Source organism: Camelus dromedarius, chromosome 14 (genome assembly GCF_036321535.1).
Source record: "Camelus dromedarius isolate mCamDro1 chromosome 14, mCamDro1.pat, whole genome shotgun sequence".
Lineage (NCBI taxonomy): Eukaryota > Metazoa > Chordata > Mammalia > Artiodactyla > Camelidae > Camelus > Camelus dromedarius.
Window position 1 is genome coordinate 29,314,849 of NC_087449.1, and position 17,521 is coordinate 29,332,369.

General features: G+C 43.3%; 1 protein-coding gene across 4 annotated transcripts in view; it reads left to right on the top strand.

Moving 5' to 3' along the window:
- Positions 1-17,521, top strand: part of DAB1 (DAB adaptor protein 1) — a 1,070,346-nt gene that overhangs the window by 677,188 nt on the left and 375,637 nt on the right. Inside the window, exon 1 of one of the 4 annotated variants that reach the window (XM_031465214.2) lies at positions 9,966-10,104. The exons of the other annotated variants lie outside the window; for them this stretch is intronic. The gene's annotated coding sequence lies outside the window, so the exon portion shown is untranslated. Of the gene's footprint in view, positions 1-9,965; positions 10,105-17,521 lie in introns of those variants that run through there. 4 annotated transcript variants of the gene reach the window in all.

The window sequence follows — 17,521 nt, forward strand, 5'->3', positions numbered from 1 at the left end:
GAAAGTAATGAAAACTGTGAATTATGCTGGCTAATACAATAAAAAGGATATATTGCCTTGTGTTACTGTTAAGGTAATGCTGGCTTTAGGCAGTGACTCGGTGATGGGACAGAACATGGCTTCTTTTACTTTCTTTGCTTTGCTTTGACCTCATTGGGTCTAACTTTGTCATAAGAACTGTTTCCTTTAGGAGCCCACACTGTTGCTTCTTGGGCTCCAGGCTATCTTTGTGTCAATATTTCCAGCAGAAGTCTGAATGGACAAGGTGAAGTTCTCTGCCAGCCCTTGAATCAACCACTTTGGTCAAAGGGCTGGAGTGTGATGGGGTGTGTTGACAGGCTTAGCTTAAGTCACGTGCTCCAAAACAGAGCTGAAGTCAGCTTCTGAGAAATCACGTATTTCCTCAAATGGGAATTGGGGATTTTAGGAAAGGAGAAATGGAGTGGGCGTGGGTGGGATGAACGCTAAAATGGGAATTAAACAGTATTCTTGAGGGGGCGGGGTACAGCTCAATGGTAGAGTACCGCTTAGTATGCACAAGATCCTGGGTTCAATCCCTAGTACCTCCACTGGAAAAAAATGAAGACTATTCTTTAGAGAAATATAGGTACTTTTATTGTCATTGTATAGCTAAGGAGTGGACATTCTAGGACTGTTAGTTGCACAAAGGTGAAATAGTTACCTTTCTTTAAGAAGACTATGTATGTTGAGAGAAAAAAACATCTAAATATGTGATGATGGGAATTCAGAAAGTGAAAGGATGTTACTATCCCCTCTGGACAGACAGGACTGACCAGTGCTGTGGGCTGTGACTCTGAACAAGTTATTAAACTTGTCTTACCTTCAGTTTTTTGGTTTTTTTTTTGGAGGGGGAGGTGCTGGAAAATAGAGATAATAAGAAGCACCTACTTCACAGGTTGTTGAGAGGATTAAATGAGACATTTACAAATACAAGTGAACCAATGCTTTTCCATTCTTGATGTGTTTCGTTTTTACAACTTCCAGGAAAGTAACTGAGATCATGTAGCCTAAGAGATGAAATTACTGAGGTGATTAGCCACAGGAAATACCAAACCAAAGACTTGCGATTCGCAGCCTTACCCACTCTCTTTCCACGACACGGTGCTGCTGCTTAATGAGATCCCCAGCTCTCTGCTTCTTTGCCTCACACTTAACGGGATCTACATTGAGGGAACCACACATGCAAATTATTATTAGCATGAAAACGGGTAATTATTATTTTTCACATTTGCATCATCACAATGATCACAGATGATCTTTGTGTTCGACATTCTTTAGCAGTGAATGACTGAACCAGAGGGCTTGCGGTTCATTCAGACGGTCATTAATTCTAAATAAGAAATTCATTTACTGTCACTCACATTGCTTAAACAATGCAAAGCAAAGAGGGAGTGCAGAGCAATTTCAGACTGGAAGGGCTGGGACAGAAGCTGGAAATCACCTAGCCCGACCTTTTAATTTACATATGAGCAAAATGAGGGCATGAATGGGGAAGGTCACATAATTAATTAGTGGCAGAGCTGGGACGAGAATGTATTTTCTTTGCTTCTGTACCAAAGTCTTGCCATTAAATCATGAATGCTGATCCATCTGACTCCCATTTGGGTAGGAATTCCTTGACTACTTAAAACATATTGAGGGCTTAGGATAGAGACACTTCATGTGCTAAAGGTTCCAAAATGAAAATATATTAAGAATCTTTCACAAATTCCCTTGTGCTGTATTTTATCGTCATTATTTCTACAATGCATTTGTGGGGGGTGGGGCAAGTATCTGTATCTGTATATATTGAATGGTCTCATTTGAGTCCTGCCGTTGTAAAGGTATGAACTGAAAACATTTCACATTAAAACAGAGCACATTGCTTATGGTAACCATTGCATAATGAGGGAACACAATGAAGAATTAAGTTCAAATTACTTATCAGGTCTCTTCCATTTTCTAAGTTTTTAAAGTAGAAAATTGCACAGTATAATTACAGTAGGTTAATTTGCATGCATATTACAATTCAGCGAGCAATTACATTCTTTTTTTATTTAAAAAAATATTTTATAAAGTGTGATTTGCATCAATATGTTTTGAGGAAAGAGGGGCGACTTTTCCCTTGTGAGGTTTTCATACAAATTCAGCCATGCAGCCTCTATCTTTCCATACAGAGTTACAGCCTTTCATTGGCTTCTGGGGACAGAAGAGAGAACCATTTGAAGTGTGACTGTGGTTTCAGAGTTTTGACAAGAACTCTTCAAGGTATCATAGAATATTAGGGTTTTGAAGGGGAATTTAAAGGTCTCATTGCCTTATTGCCAAGACTTCTTTCCCCCATTCACTTCCTCCATCTGAAGCTTGAGTTTCTCCATCAAATTCCTGCCAAGCCATCATCCAACCTGTATTTGATTAACTTCTGTGCCAGGAAGTGATTTACCTTCTGGTGACACCCACATCATCACTGGACAGTGCTTTCATTTTGTGGCAGGTGCTTCATTTTAGTCTAACTATTCTTGCACTAACGTACTTTAAAGGATCCTTTTTATTTTTATTTTTTTTTAACACATTCAGTGCTTTGGCAGTACTATGCACAATATACAGCACTCTTTTTATATTGAGAGTATAACGTTTGATTCAGGACTTGTAATATTAGCACGGATACCTGCGTTGGGCCATGAGAGAGTAGTCCCCGTAAAGATGTGGGGTCTGGCTGGCTGCTCCACTTTTTTTGTGCCTACTGTTTTTAAAATTGTTTAAATTAAGATAACATAGACATAGATTGAAATGCATAGATCTTAATAGTAGTTTGATTAGTTTTGACAAATATATTTGCCTATATAAACCAGGGCTACATTAAACATACAGCATATTCCTTCATTCCAGAAAGTACCTCATGCCCTTTCTGGGCAATCTCCCTCCACAAAAGCAACTAGTGTTCTCATTTTTCTTATAGATTTATTTTGCCTGTTTTTGATGTTCATATGGATGGAATCATAGTAATGTCCTTTTTGAGTCTGACTTCTTTCACTCAGTATTTTTTTTTAAAGATTTATCCATGTTGCTGTACCTCTCAGTGGTTCGTTTTGTTTCTTGCTCAGTAGTATTCCACTATGTGGATAGCCTGCAGTTCGTTGGTCCATTCTACTGTGGAAAGAGATTTGTGTTGTTTCCAGTTTGACTTGCTATGAATAAAGCTGTTATAAACTTTCGTGTGTGTGTGTGTGTGTGTGTGCGCATGCATGCGTGGGCCTGCACACATGTTTTACTTCTCTTGGGTAAATACCTAGGAGTAGAAAGCCCACAGGTGCCCAGAATAGATGTACCCTTAACATTATAAAAGTGTGCCAGGCAGTTTTTCAAAATTGTGATCACATTTTACACTTTCACAGATATGTATGAGAGCTTTACATCCTCACCAGTAGTTAAGGTGATGAGACTTTGAAATTTTAGCCATTTTAGTGGGTGTGAAGTGATCTCTTAGCATGGTCTTCTTTGCATGTTCCTTATGATCAGTGATGTTATGCACCTTTTCATATGCTTATTGGATATTCAATGTGTCTTTTGTAAAATGTCTTCTGTCCATTTTAATTAGGCTGTTTATCTTTTATTATTAATTAATAGAAGTTATTTGTATTTCCTGAATTTAAGTCTCTTGTCAGATATATGTGAGTTTTTTTCTCCAAGTTTGTGGTTTACTGTTAATTTTCTCAATTGTTGTCTTTTGATCAGCATGTTTTAAATTTTGGTAAAGTCCAATTTATCATTTTTTTGTGTTCAGTGATTTCTGTGTCCTCTCTAAGAAATCTGTGCATCCCTCCAAATCATGAAGATATTCTCTAAAGTTCTCCTCTAGAACTTTTACCATCTTAGCAATTACATTTTAGTCTCTGTATGGTGTGAGGAGGGGTTGAGGTTAATTTTTTTCCATATATTTATCCAGTTTTTACAATACTGTTTTAAGACTTTTCTTTCCTAAATGAATTGCATTGGCACTTTTGTATAAAAAAAAATCAATTGACTGCATATGTGTGGGTCAGTTTTTGGATTCTCTAATCTGTTCCATTGATTAATTTATCTAGCCTTGGTGCCAATACCATACTGTTTTGATTATTGTAGCTTTATAATAAGTCCTGAAATCAGGTAGGATAAGCTTTCTAATTTTGCTCTTCTTTGTCAGGATTGTTTTGGCTATTCTAAGTCTGTTTGCATTCCCATACACATTTTATAATTAGTTTGTCAATTTCTTGAAAAAGCGTTTTGAGCTTTCTATTGGAATTGTGCTAAATTCATAGTTCAGTCTGGGGAGAAGTGACATCAACACTGAGTTTTCCAAACCATGAACATTGTATGCATCTCCATTTATTTGGGTCTTCTGTAATGGTTTTCATCAACATTTTGTAAGTTTTGGGCAGAAAACTTGCACAGCTTTTGTTTAGTCTATTTCTAAGTATTTTGTGATGTGCTATTGTAAATGGCATTTAAATTTTTCATTTTTCAGCTTCCTGACTAGCTGCATAACTCTGGGTAAGGTATTTAAGCTCGCTGAATTTATTTCTAACCTGCAAAATGTGAGTTCATGTTATCCTTAGAATAAGGCCAAGTATAAACATATATAAATAGCTTTTTGGAGCTCTTTTAGTATTAAATAGGAAAACTTAGAAAGCTCATTATGCAATACTTGGTATATTAGGCAAAATTCTTTTGGTAAAAAGTGAAAAAAAAAAAACCAACTCAAGCTGGTTGAAGCAATAGAGGGAATATTTTGATGTATATAACTGAAAATCTGGGTAGGGGAATAGTAGTTGGCTCAGGCATGGCTAAACCAAAGCCCTTCAACAATGCCCTCAGAAATCTCTATTTTCTCATCTCTTAGTCCTGTTTTCTTCTCCTGTAGTTTCATTCTCCGAAGGCTTTTCTTATGGAATGTGTTCCTGCAGCTCCAGACTTTCCAGTGTCCAGTCCAGCGGTAAAGAGAAAGCATTCTTCCCAGTTGATCTATCAAAAGTACACAGATCAACCATGTGACCACCCCTAATTGTCGCCAAGAAGCGTGTTGTAGCTGTCCATCCCTGGAGCTGGGGGCGGAATCAGCTCTAGCAGAACTCAACGGAAAAAAATATTACTGAGTTGGGGGGATGCCTCCCTAACGAAAGCCGAGTGTTGTTTATAGAAAGAGGAGGAATGGCCCCAGAGAGGCAAACAACAAATATTTGTCATACCTTTAACATAGTAGCCACAAAATACACGGCAGCTGTAGCGTGTGGTATGTGGATTCTTCACTGCTTCTGAAACTCTAGGCATCAGAAACTTGGTCGTTTTTCTGATAGCTTTTAGTCTACTTCTGTTTTCAAGCACTAATATCACCTTAAGCTCCACTTTATGAGTGAAAAAAAATTGGGGGTTTGGATTGGAACTTAAGAGCCCTTTGACAATCACTTTAGCTCTCCACTTTGTTTCTACGGTGCATTTAGCTAAAAAGAGCAGACTGGTGGCATAAATACAATTGCAGTGTTGCTGCTCTTCTCCACCTCCTCATTGGAAAAAAATAAAAGGAGTACTATTTATAGCAGCTGCAAACCAGAGTCAAGTTTAGTAATACTGCTGCACAATCTTTCCCTGGAATCAAGCAAGACCACTATTACGAAAGAAGGGAAGTTCTGTTTTGATGAAGCCATATAGAAATTTTTTTTCATTGCTTTTTGGATTTCAGAAGAGAAACAGTAAGTGGATATTTTACTCGTGTGTCCAGGGCATACAAGAAAAGTATCCGAAACGTGGTTAATGAAAGGTTTTACAAAAATATTTTTTCTGCTTTTTGTTTTTTTTAAAGTGGACTTCTTTACTTTCACACTAAATTCCAAAGTCCTGCACATGACAAACAAGACCCTTTGCAATGTGTTGATGTTGCTTCTCTAGGGTCAACTCCAGCCAAATCCAGAAAAGAATCTCTTCTGTATCTTTGTAAATTCTCTTTTCTTTGCCTGAAATACCCTTCCCTGTTTCATCTGGCTACTCAGTTAGCTTTCAAGATGATGCCACTTCCTTCACGAAGACTTGACATCCTACTCTGGGTTAAATGCCCCGACGGGATGCTCTCCCAGCATCCTGTACTTAGCACTATCATAGCATTTATTGCAATGTGATGTGATGATGTGCTCCCTTCAGGGGCCTGTGACTTTAAGAGCAAGGTGTTTTGCTTGTTTTCTTTCTCTGCAATGCTCCACATAGTGTCTAGTATAGAGTAAGCAATCAGTAAACATTTTTGAATAAATGAATAGAATCTGAATGTGAACATGAACTTGAATGAGAGGGACCATGAGAGGCGTCTATACCTTTGGTATTAACCTTTGTGCGTTCTCTGTGTTAGCATACTTTGAACACATGATGACTCTAACAAGCTTGGTAGAAATGTTCCTACTGAGCACTGTTCAAAATTTTATTAATTTGAGCGCTTTATGTGTGTAGAAATATTAGCATATTCCTGGCATATGCAAGCACTACAAATTCTTTAATAAACAGTGGCTATGTAATAATTTGTGTTTGAAATCCCCAGAGCTTACAGCTCAAATTCATTTTATTATGCTCTATCCAATGAGAGGTATATTTGAAACGATTGTAGGAATAACAGAACTTTAAATAATATATGATACACAAAATGAGCTACTTTTCATCCCTTTCTTTGGAGGAGTAATTACTGCTAGCTGGATTTATGATTTCTGACATTTGGTTTTGCTTTCAATTGTAGGTCAGTTTCAAACGGCACTTACATAGCCTGTCCCTCTGGGTGCCTTAAGAATCATGTGCATTGAGATGAATTATGTGAAGTTTAATAAAACTCCTTTCTGCCCATCTGCATGCTTCTCATGCCCGTGTTTTTTTATTCAATTGACTCAGAGCTCCTCAAAGGCAGGATCTGTTTCTGATTTACCGTCGTTATTTCCAATGCCTAGCACGATGCCTGATATATAAAATAGACTCCGTAAATGCTCGTTGATTTAAAGCCAACTATTTTGGAAGGATTCTGGAAAGAGAACCATTGTTTTCTGGGTGATTTATTCGGTGCTAGCCATGTTCAATATAGTTTCTCTTTTAAGGCTTATGCAATCTCATGAAACAGGTTGTCACTGTTGTAGAACTGAGAATTTTGAAGCTCAGAGAGGTAAGTAACGTGTCAAAAATGACTCAGACCCACCAGATTCCAAAGTCCACATTTTATCCAATACACACCAATAGGAGTACTTCTCTACCTGGGCCATCATGCAGGTTAAATGAGTTAATGAATGGAAAGTACCCAGAACAGTGCCTGGAACATAATCAGCAGTACATACATCTTTGCTGCTCTTACTACACTGTTTCTCACAGTGGATGATAAAGGAATGTGTGATATTTTTTCTTTATGCCACACATAATACAAATGATATTGTTATTTAAAAGAGAAAAGAAACAAAAAACACCCTAGTATTTACATGAGTTGCTTCTTGACACGTTTAGCATAATAACTTAAAGTGGTACTTTCAGATTTAGTTTGGTTTAACCCTGAGGAGTATTGTTAGGTCCTTGGTGGGCAGCGTGCATGCAATTAGAATCTGCAGAAGTCTTCCTTCCAGCCTGGAGCTGGAAACAGCTGTAGCTTGTTGCCCCTGCCGGATTTAATGGGAATTTGCTGTTTCTGTGGTGAACCTTGTCAGCACTGAATAGAGACAGAGTTTACATGAGTGTCTTCCATTTCTGTTACTCGGCCACTCAGGGTCGGCATTTCCTTCCAAGACTGTAATCATAACCTCACTTAAAAATAGAAGAAGGTGGAAATGGGTGGAGGTTGGGGGGGGGGTAGCTGAAGGCAACAACTCTCACATGCAGGGCCTCAAAATGTTTGTAAATGGTTTTGATGTTCCACAGCTGTCTCAAGTATCGAGTAACTTCAGTGTTTTTTGGTAGAGTGAACAGAAAGTTAGATCTATGTTCAGTCACCTGATTTGGCATTTGTCCTGGTCGCTTTAAAGTGTGTAACAGATTTCTGTACTCCCGTCCCCTATTTCAGTGAGGTCTTCTGTGATTTGTCTCTGTCCCCTGGTTTCCTTTGTATTGAGTTCAGACTCCAGAGTTCTGTCTTTATAGATGAGGAAACTGAACTGTTTCATTAATCATAATAGATTTGCCTGGTGAGCTTGAACTTCCTACTAAATATATCTTAAGTGTTCTGTAGCAACTCTTGCCACTTTCTAGAACTTTAAAAAAGTTGGAGAGACGAGCCACTTTCCCTGGTCCTCACCAGTAGGCTCTCGGGTCACACCTGGAAGTAAACAGACACAGTAGCATCCATAGTGGTACCTCCCTCCCACCTTGTTGAGAGTTTCCTCGCATCAGCTATTCTCCCAAGATTGCATCCTGCCAATGACCTCACAAATTTTTCTTGTCTCTATGTAAATTGCTATCTTTTCAGGAGGTGCGTGACAGCCTCCGTTTGCTGGGGCCTCCATTTGTACAGAAGCTGTTATTATGGAATAAGTTTAATGGGTCGTGAATTTTGTGGAGACGGGGAGGGTCTTTCCACGACTCTGTACTACCAGCCATGGACCTACTGGCTCCACAAGGAGTGCATTAGGCTAAATATTTTTAGCCTATTGACTCTAGAGGTAATAACCCTAAATGCTTCATTAAATTTTCATGGGTGAGTGATAGAAGCCACGAGGGGAAAAAAAAGACCCCACCAAATCTGCCACATTAGCTTTATTATTACCCAGCTGGAGGACAAGAGTGTGGCCCCTACAAAGAATAAAAATAAACTTTTTAGGGAACTGTTGCCCGTCTCTTCCTTTCCTATCCTGCACCCTGCTCCAACAGCGCAGGACTTGATTTTATTTCTCCCCTTCTACACCTGGTATTCGGGACTCTGGAGATGGGTGTGTCACCTCAGGCATTTACTGGAGTTGAAACCAGTATCAGGGCAGAAGAATTTTCAGGCTGGCACAATATTTTCTGCGATTTGGCGGATCTTTGTAAACTAAGATCAGAAGTGGGGAGCAACTGATTGCGTTCAGGCTGGGGCCTTCTCCCGAGCGTTCTAATCTGGGAATTGTTTACTCCTGGGCATTCTGAGAACCGGCGTTGAGAGGATGGACGGGAGGGAAAGCATTTAACTGGGGTCTGCACACCTTCAGGGACCTGAGACCTTCCCTAGGACTCACGAAAGCGTGACAGAAGCACGTCTTCTCCCTCTCCCAACTTTGCTTGGGAAGCCTTGGCGACAGGGTTGGCCTCTGGGAACTAGCGCCCCCTCCTGCGTTGGGGAGTTAGGGGGGCAACACGCCCGCGCGCGACTAGCCCTCGAGTTTTCTTTCGCGTACCGGCACTCTTTACGTTTGGGTGTGCGTGTGTTTGGAAGCTTGGATAAAAAAGGGCAGACCCTAGAGAAAAATGAGGGAGCCCCGGCGGGGGCGAACGGTGGCGGTGGTGGCAGAAACACTGGATACTTTGTGAAAAACCCGGGTCTGGCGGCTTTCACCCCATCTCGCGCTCATCCCCTCCCCGCCCAAGCAGCCGGGGCGGGGACCCGGTGCTCCGGGCTCAGCTCTCCCTCTTCCACGCCGGGATGGGGAGCGAGCGCCAGGGCTCCGGAGGCGCGACTGCGAACCGCGGCGCCCCCGCTCGCCCGCTCTTCCTCCTGCTCGTCCTCCTCGTCGCCACCGCGACTCGGCTAAGCTCTCGGAGTGCGCTCGGGCGGCGCAGAGAACGCCCGGGCGGGAGCGAGAGCGGGAGCGGGATCCGCGAGGCGGGGGCCAGGGGCACGGGGCGGGCGGCCAGGCGGCGGCAGCGGCGGCTGCGGGATACGAGCAGGTGAGCGGCGCCGCCGGGCGCCAAGCGGGCGCGGGGCCGACGGGGCGGGGGCGCGTGAGGAGGCGGGTCTGCTCGCGGGGCGGTCTCCTCCCCCTGCTCTGACGCGGGGCCCGTGGCTCCCGGGGAGGATGGACCCAGCTCGGCGCTCGCCCGGGCTTCCCCGGGCTGGAGAGCGCGCCTGAGTGCCGCCGCCCGCCGGGCATGGGGAGCCGCTTCCTGGGCGGCTGCGGCAGTGGAGGAGGATGGTCGCGGCGAGCCGAGGTGAGGTGCTGCGGGGGTTCGCGGCCGCCCGGGAGTTCAGCGCGGGCGGGCGCCTAGCGGAGACTCGGCGCCTGGACGCCTCCGCTGGGTTCCCAGGCGCGGAGGAGGGCTCCTGTGGCGCACCTCTCGGGAGTTTGGCTTGGGAGTGCGGCGGGGATGGCGACTGCAGTTTTCCGCTCTCGTCCTCCACTTGCTGGGGGAAAAGCCGACTCTGCTCCTTCCTTTTGGGTTTCTCTCCACCCCACCCCACCCCAGTCTCCCTACTTCTGACCACGCGCGGTTCTCTTTCCAGACCTGCTCACCCAGTACACTCTTCTCTCTCCGACCCTCTGCATCCTCCTCACTCCTGCGGCCCGGCTCTGTCCGCCCATAGACCTTCTTTTTCCCACTCTAGAACCTACCCGGTACTCGGGAGCCCTTCCCCAGCCATGCTTGCGGCGTCCCCCTCCCTCCCCGCCCCCGTCAACTCCTGGTCGGACCCTCTTTCCTCCTCCGCAAAACACTGTTTTCACTTCCCTACTCCTCGGCAGCGCTGCGGTTCTACCCTGACCTGTCGAAAAACCAGATCTATCCCAGTAACCCCTACCCTTTCGCAAACACCGTCAGAACTGGACTCTGCGTCTCCTCGGAACCCGTCTCTTTCCCAGTCCTGCGTCGACTCGGTTGTCTGCTGCCGCCCCCTGCATTCCATTCCCCAGGCGCCCCCACTCCTGTTTCTCTCCTCTCCAGCCCGCCCCTCTTGCTTCTCTCTGCTCCGGACTCCGCGCTTTGCCTCAACTGCAGAGCTCAATTGTGTGTTTTTTTAACCTTACTGGGGAAACTTTAAAATCCGCGTGGTTTGGTTCATAAAGGAGCCATAAAAGGAGGACTCAACCGCCCAGACCTTGGAGTCAGGGAGTCAAGGATAGGGGAGATTGTGTCGTGGCGTCGGAAAGAGGCTGTTGGCTAAGTGTACTAAGTAAATTTTAAAACCGTGGTTGCTGCAGCCAGGGCTCTCCTGCCCACGCTGGCTTGTCCCGCGGAGTATTGTTGTGACCCCTGGTGGGAGGGCGCGTGTACTCTGTGCACTTTTAAAACGGATTTTTTTTTTTTAATGTGGTCCTGGAGAGGGTGAGGGGTAGGGGCATGAGGGCAGGTTGCTGGACGAGGCTGACCCGTCGTTCCCTCCGGGACCCGCGAGACTGTGTGTTTCACTCCCTGTTAACTATCCTCCACCCCCAACTGCTGCACAGAAGTCCTCATTGTTGGGGGTCTGCCTGGGCACTTCCGCCTGGGCTGGGAGAATCTGGAGGAATTGGGTGGGGGTGGGGAGGCCGGGGGCGCTGGGCGGCCGAGGTCTGGCTCCCACCCGCTTGCTCGGCGGCGGCGGCGGCCGGCGTGGAGAGCGCCGCGGCGTGGGCATCTGCGCTTCGGCACGTGTCTCCTAGGGTGGGGTGCATGCCCGCGTGGGTCGGTGTGTGCATGTGCGTTTGGAAGCCCGGGCTTACTCCCTTTAGATAGAGGGGCGAGTGGAGAGGTTGTGAAAGCGAGTCTGTCTTTTGATGCCCGGAGCTGGGCGGACGGGCGAGCCTTCCAAGAAGGATGCTACAATACAGCTCGTAGTGTGCCGGCGGGGACCCGAGCAAGGATCCGCTGCTGTCGCTTCTCGCTACCTCCTGCTGGCCCGTTGAACGCACTTTCAAAATGTTGATGGTTTTGAATAAAGGCCTTGTGGGGGTTCCTCTGACACTTCATCACACTTAACATGTTTTCTAGTAATCATATAAATTAAAGGTGGCTTGCGTTCAGAACCCCCTAATTATCCGGTTCACGTTTGTACATTTATGTGCCAATTATAGGTCTTCGGGAAATCCATAAAATTATAAACCATCCCCACCCCCTGAATTAGCACCCATTGTTTTTATTATCTCAACGATGAGTGATTCTGGATGGAACCCTGAATTGCACGGGCAAGATAGATGAGGAGGGGGAAGTGGAGAGGTTGGATGGAGTAGGAACGCTTCGCAACTCCCCCACCCCCATCTCTTTCACTCCCTGTCCTGACAAGGCTTGGTGACAATTCTGGAATCTGAAAGGGATCAAAGATTTTCCTGATTTCCTATTGAGGAGGGCGACCTAATCAAAGCTGTATAAAAGTCAACTTCTTAGCAATCAGAAATCGTCTGCTGATGTCCTTGATTGAAATCCCCGCTTTCAAATAGAGTATTGAAAAACTCGGAGAAACGGCTTTTGAAGCGCTATTGTTCTTTTCCGTGCACAGAGGCCCTCTTAAAGGTTTAGGAAGTTCAAAATGCTGTGATTTGAAAGACTGACATTGTAACTATTTGGCGACGCTGGAGGATCGGCAGGGAGGAGAGGAGAGGCCGACGGTGGGGAGTTGTTAGTATCTACTTGGGAAGTGCCCGCTGTCAAGTGGGAATTCAGTTCTACACATCAAGTTGGCAATTAAATCTCTTCTACAGCAATTTTAGAAGGCGATTTTTAGGAGAGTTTTTTTTTTTTCTTTTGGGTGGTGGTTTGCTTAAGGTCTGAATGGGCATATCTGAAACATTTAATCATGTTCATTGTATTCAACAATAAAATCTGAATAAAAATAAAAATTACTTATTGTTGATGAAGCTCCTCTCACAAGCTGTTTCACAGTATGTTTCATTTGCAAGACAGACTATTGTGTGAGGCAGCCGGGAAGAGATGGCATCACTTACTGTTCATTTTCTCCCGAAGCCAGGGAGGAATATGGTGCTCCTGCTCCCCATTTGCCCTCCAAAGTCATTTTTCTTAAATGGGTAGGCGTTTGGCTTGGTACCTGATAGTACCCATCTTAAAAATTGCATTTGGTTGATTTTGGGTGCTTGGAGCCACCCTGCAGGCAGAGGAAGCATCTAATTGAGGAAGCATTTCATTTTGATAATTCACTCAAGTCAAACATTTTGTTTTTGCTGGGATTTAATCCCTCTCTCAAACTAATAAAGCTATCAAAGCAAGAAGATCACAGTTTATGTCTTTTAGATTGCACTTAAAAAATTGCATAAATTGAAGGCTGTTGTCAGGAACTTTGTTACTTAGGACTAACTGTAACAAAAAAAGTTCACTGGTTAAGTGAGGATAAATCACTTGACCTCTCGGAACTGCAGTTTCTTCATTTGCAAAGCAGGAATAATACATACTTTGTGGGGAGTTTTATGGGGAAAAATGTCTTATTTGGTGCTTTGGCACATACGATTTCAGGAGAATGGTAACTTTAGCATGGAATTCTGCTAAGGAGAGAGGATGGTATTTGGAATTGGAAGGTCAAGGTGGAATCCAGGTACTAGATTGGCAAATTATCTCTCTTATAATAAAGGTAGGAATAACTAATCTTTGTGGAGTACTTACTAAGGATCAGATACCCTTTTAAGCACTTCTCAGGCAATAATTTATTTCATTCTTCAATAACTCTAGGTGGTGGATACTTGTATTCTTATTCTGATTTGATTGATAAGGAAAGTGGGGCACAGAGAGAGTTGGTAACTGGTCCCCAAGGTCACACAGCATCTAAGATACAGACCTTCAATTTGAATCCAAGCATTCAGGTTCCAGGGTCTGTGCTAACAACTGTGTTACGCTACCTCTGAGTGGTGAGATGATCTCAGCTGTCTCCCAGGGTTGTTGTCACATTTAATGGGGAATAATGGAATAGTTAGACTTCCTGTGGGAGCAAACTACAGGTTGTTTTCAATTTCAGATGCTGACAACATAAAATGGATGTTGCTCTGTTGCCAACAGGGCATTAGGTTGACGGTGGACATTTTGAACACTTGGATGTTGTGACGGGTTGGTTCACGTCTGTTGACTTTGTTAACATATTCAGTAACTGGGTATGAGGGGGTTGCATTACTGCTCTTGTTGGTAACCAACAAGGGGTAAACAGAGATTCTCAAAATTAAAAGGTGGTATAACAGGTGTTTAGAATTCTGGACTTGAGTACTAGACCGCCTGGGTTCAGACCTCAGTTTCCCCAGCCTCGCCTGCTGTGCAGCCTTGACCAGCTTATCCAACTTTTCCGTGCTTCAGTTTTCTCTATGATGAAGTAACAGTACCTGCTACATAAGATTGTTGTGAGGATTGTGAGGAATTAACGCAAAGTACTTAGAAGAGTATCCAGCACGGAATGCTATTTAACTGTTAACGTTATCCTTCAAATGAGATAAAAATCCTTCCCCTTGATAATAAAAAGTTTCTTGTTTGTCACTGATACCCTAAGGCTTAAATATCCTAAAAGTATCTGGCTTGTTTTTCTTTTTTTCCAACCAGGAGGCAGAGAGGAAGAGAGATACTTAAGGATTTCAGGCAAAGGTTTTGTTTTGGTTAGCTTATTGGCAATATTTCCTGAACATCTCCCTCTCTTGGGGAAGGGAAGGGTAAGGTACACATAATGCTAAAATCCCCACGCCATTGCACTTTTCAGCAGTTTTTTTTTCAAGGAAATAAAATGACTGTTGGATTGATTAAATTCTAGAAGTAGTTAACTCTCTCAATTTACAGATTGGAACACAAAGCAGGCTTGGGGTGACACGTAACTGTATGGCTGAGTGTCACCATCAGAACCCGGAATTCTTTGTCTTGTGCCCCTTCTAGACCAGACTGTTTCCTATACCAGGAGAGAGTAGAGGCCTGAAATAGGTACAGAACTTGAGCAGGAAGGGATGGTGGGGTGGGGTGAGTATTGCCAGGCTAAGAGCAGAAGCCAGCCAGAGGTTCTGTGCTGGAAAAAAAGTGTCCAAGAGGAAAAGAAAACCCCTCCTCTTGGGTTATAGCCGTGAAAACTAGCACTGAACTCAATCTGTGAAATGTGCATCAGGATATGAACCTGTGTTTAAAAAAAAAGAAAAGAAAAAAGACATTAACTCAATTAATCACTTAAACACATCCCTTAGGTTGGAGAGCAAATGATCAGGTTTCTTTTTCTTTGAGATGCTCTTTGTATTTTTCTTCCATTTAGTCCCGAGATACGGGAAGGTTTTGGTTCAGGAATCATAAAACTCCTCTGGCTTCTATTTCATGAAATATGCAGCATATTCTATTGGAAAGAAATTGCCAGCTTGCTTTTATTATTATTATTTCCTTTTCTTTTAACCTGACATATAACCAATCTACAGTGCCAGTGGGGGATTCTCATAAAGAGAAGAGAAAACAGAAATAAAATTGTCCTGAATAGGCCAACTCACAGCTAAAATGATAAAAGTTTTGTGGTAGGGAAGATGGGTTGTTTGGCTTAGGGGATAAAATTGGAGGCGGGCCCTCTCAGACAGATGTATCAAGGTCAGAGTGAACCCAAGTCAGCGGTGTTGACCTCCTGCAGTGAGTTGGAAAATTACCAACCCTGTGTATCAGCTATGAGCTTCATACCAATTTCTGATTCTTTTTGTTGGTCAGTCTCTCTGTCTCAACTGGCTCTGTCTGTTCAGTCTTCATCAGTTAAGCCCTCTCTTTCTTTGTCTGTTCTTGTGTTCATCTGAGTCTTTTTGTCTCTTTCAGTCTTTACATTTGTTTATTCCTATTCTCGTTAGTGTTGTGATTGACAGATACACCTGAAAATTATGAATATGCATGAAGAGTGTCTGGGAAGTTAGGTCACTCAGGTCCTGGGTATAGACATCACTCCTGTGTCCATTACACATCTTCCCAGCATCTACTTGGTACCTGGCTCTGGTCTGTGCTAGAAACTGTGGACAGTTCCGAGGTGCAGAGGTGCAGTCTCTGTCATCTGGCACCAGGTCTCATGCATAAATATGGCTCTAGCATGAGATGTGGTACAGAGAGTATCCGTATAGCACTGGAAGCTTCCAGAGGAGGAATTATTTCTACCTTGAGAAAGGAAAAGGTGGAGAAGACTTTGCGGAAGAGATTTCATTTCAGCTGGAAGCTGAAGGTTGACTAGGAGTTTCTCAGGGATGGGGGCATTCCAGACTGAAAGAACTATATGGGCAAAGACAGGCGAGCAGGAAGGTTCATCACTGGTTTGGGGATGGGCATCCTGTTGAAAGTGGCTCTAATGTAGTGTATATGGCTGAAATGGATTATTTTATAGAATATTTTCCAAACTATGTTCTAGAGAACACTATGTCCCCCAGGATGGTTATGTTTCCGAGTCCAAACTCGTTCTGCTTGTCGCACAACGGGCCAGTAAATCAGAAGATGAGATGTTGGGGCAAGGAACAAAGACTGTTTAGAAAGCCGACAGACGGAGAAGATCCGGGACGAATGTCCTAAAGAACCATCTCCAAGTCAGAATTCAGGCTCCTTTTATGCTAAAGAGGAGAGAGGGTGTGGTTGGTTGGTGCAAATTTCTTGATGTCAGAATCCTTTGTTCTTCCTGCTGTCCAGTAGATCAGGTCACAATGTTTTTGTACCTACAAGACAAATGTTACTCTCTGTTCTGCAACTTTTTATCTCTATTTGAATGGAAAAGTGTTATACCTTTAAAGGTCAGAGCCTTGAGAATGGGCTCTCCTGTGTATTTCAGGCTCTAGGCAACATTCTTTTAGAAAGGGTACAGAACCAGCATGACAGAAACCAACACAGGAAACAGAGCACAGGGTTAGAGTCAAAGGAACAGGACTAACATGGAGTCAGATTTGTTCTACCCTATTACAGTTATGAGTATTTCAACAGAAAGTGTTCAGAGGGAAAAACGTCCCATACTCAGAAATATTTGGGAAGACTTGAATTATATATCTTAGTAAGACACGGTTATTTACTGATATATTAAAGCTTCAGAGAGTTCCTGTAGTAAACTCATTTACCTCATTACGAGTTTTCCAAACTTACTTGCTATAGAATGTTTGATTTCAAGGATCCCCTCTCAGTGTCTTATGAGAGAGATTGGAGAAGAGGTTTGTAGGTAAGCACAAGATTTTTAAGCAGAACAGTTAATTTTATCGAAAAAGTAATGTGTTTGATTTGAAATGTTGTATATTTAGACATACAGAAAGTGTAAATAACAACACTTTGGGAAACTGAGCCTGAGACTCAGCTTAAGAAAGAAAGCCATGTAAATACAGTTGAAGCCTCTTAGTAACCTCTCCCCAATCAGATCTCCTTTCCTCCTGCCAGGGATAACCACTCTTCCACATTGAGTGTTCATCATTCTGTATAATTCTTTTGAATATACTTTTCAGAAGAACAAGCTTAAAAAGAATTCCATTAAATTCTCATCCAGTTTCTAGCTAGTAACTACAGAGATAATAAAAAAGAAATAGTATTTTTTCCAATAAATGTCCAGGTAAGGACATTTATAAGCTCTTTGTAGGGGAGAGGAGGAAATGTGGCTTTTCTTTTTAACGACAGTGCCTGGAATGTAGTAGATGCTCAGTAAGTTTCTGCTGGATTGAATTGAATTAAGTATGTGCACTTTCATGTGGTCCATTAAGCTCAT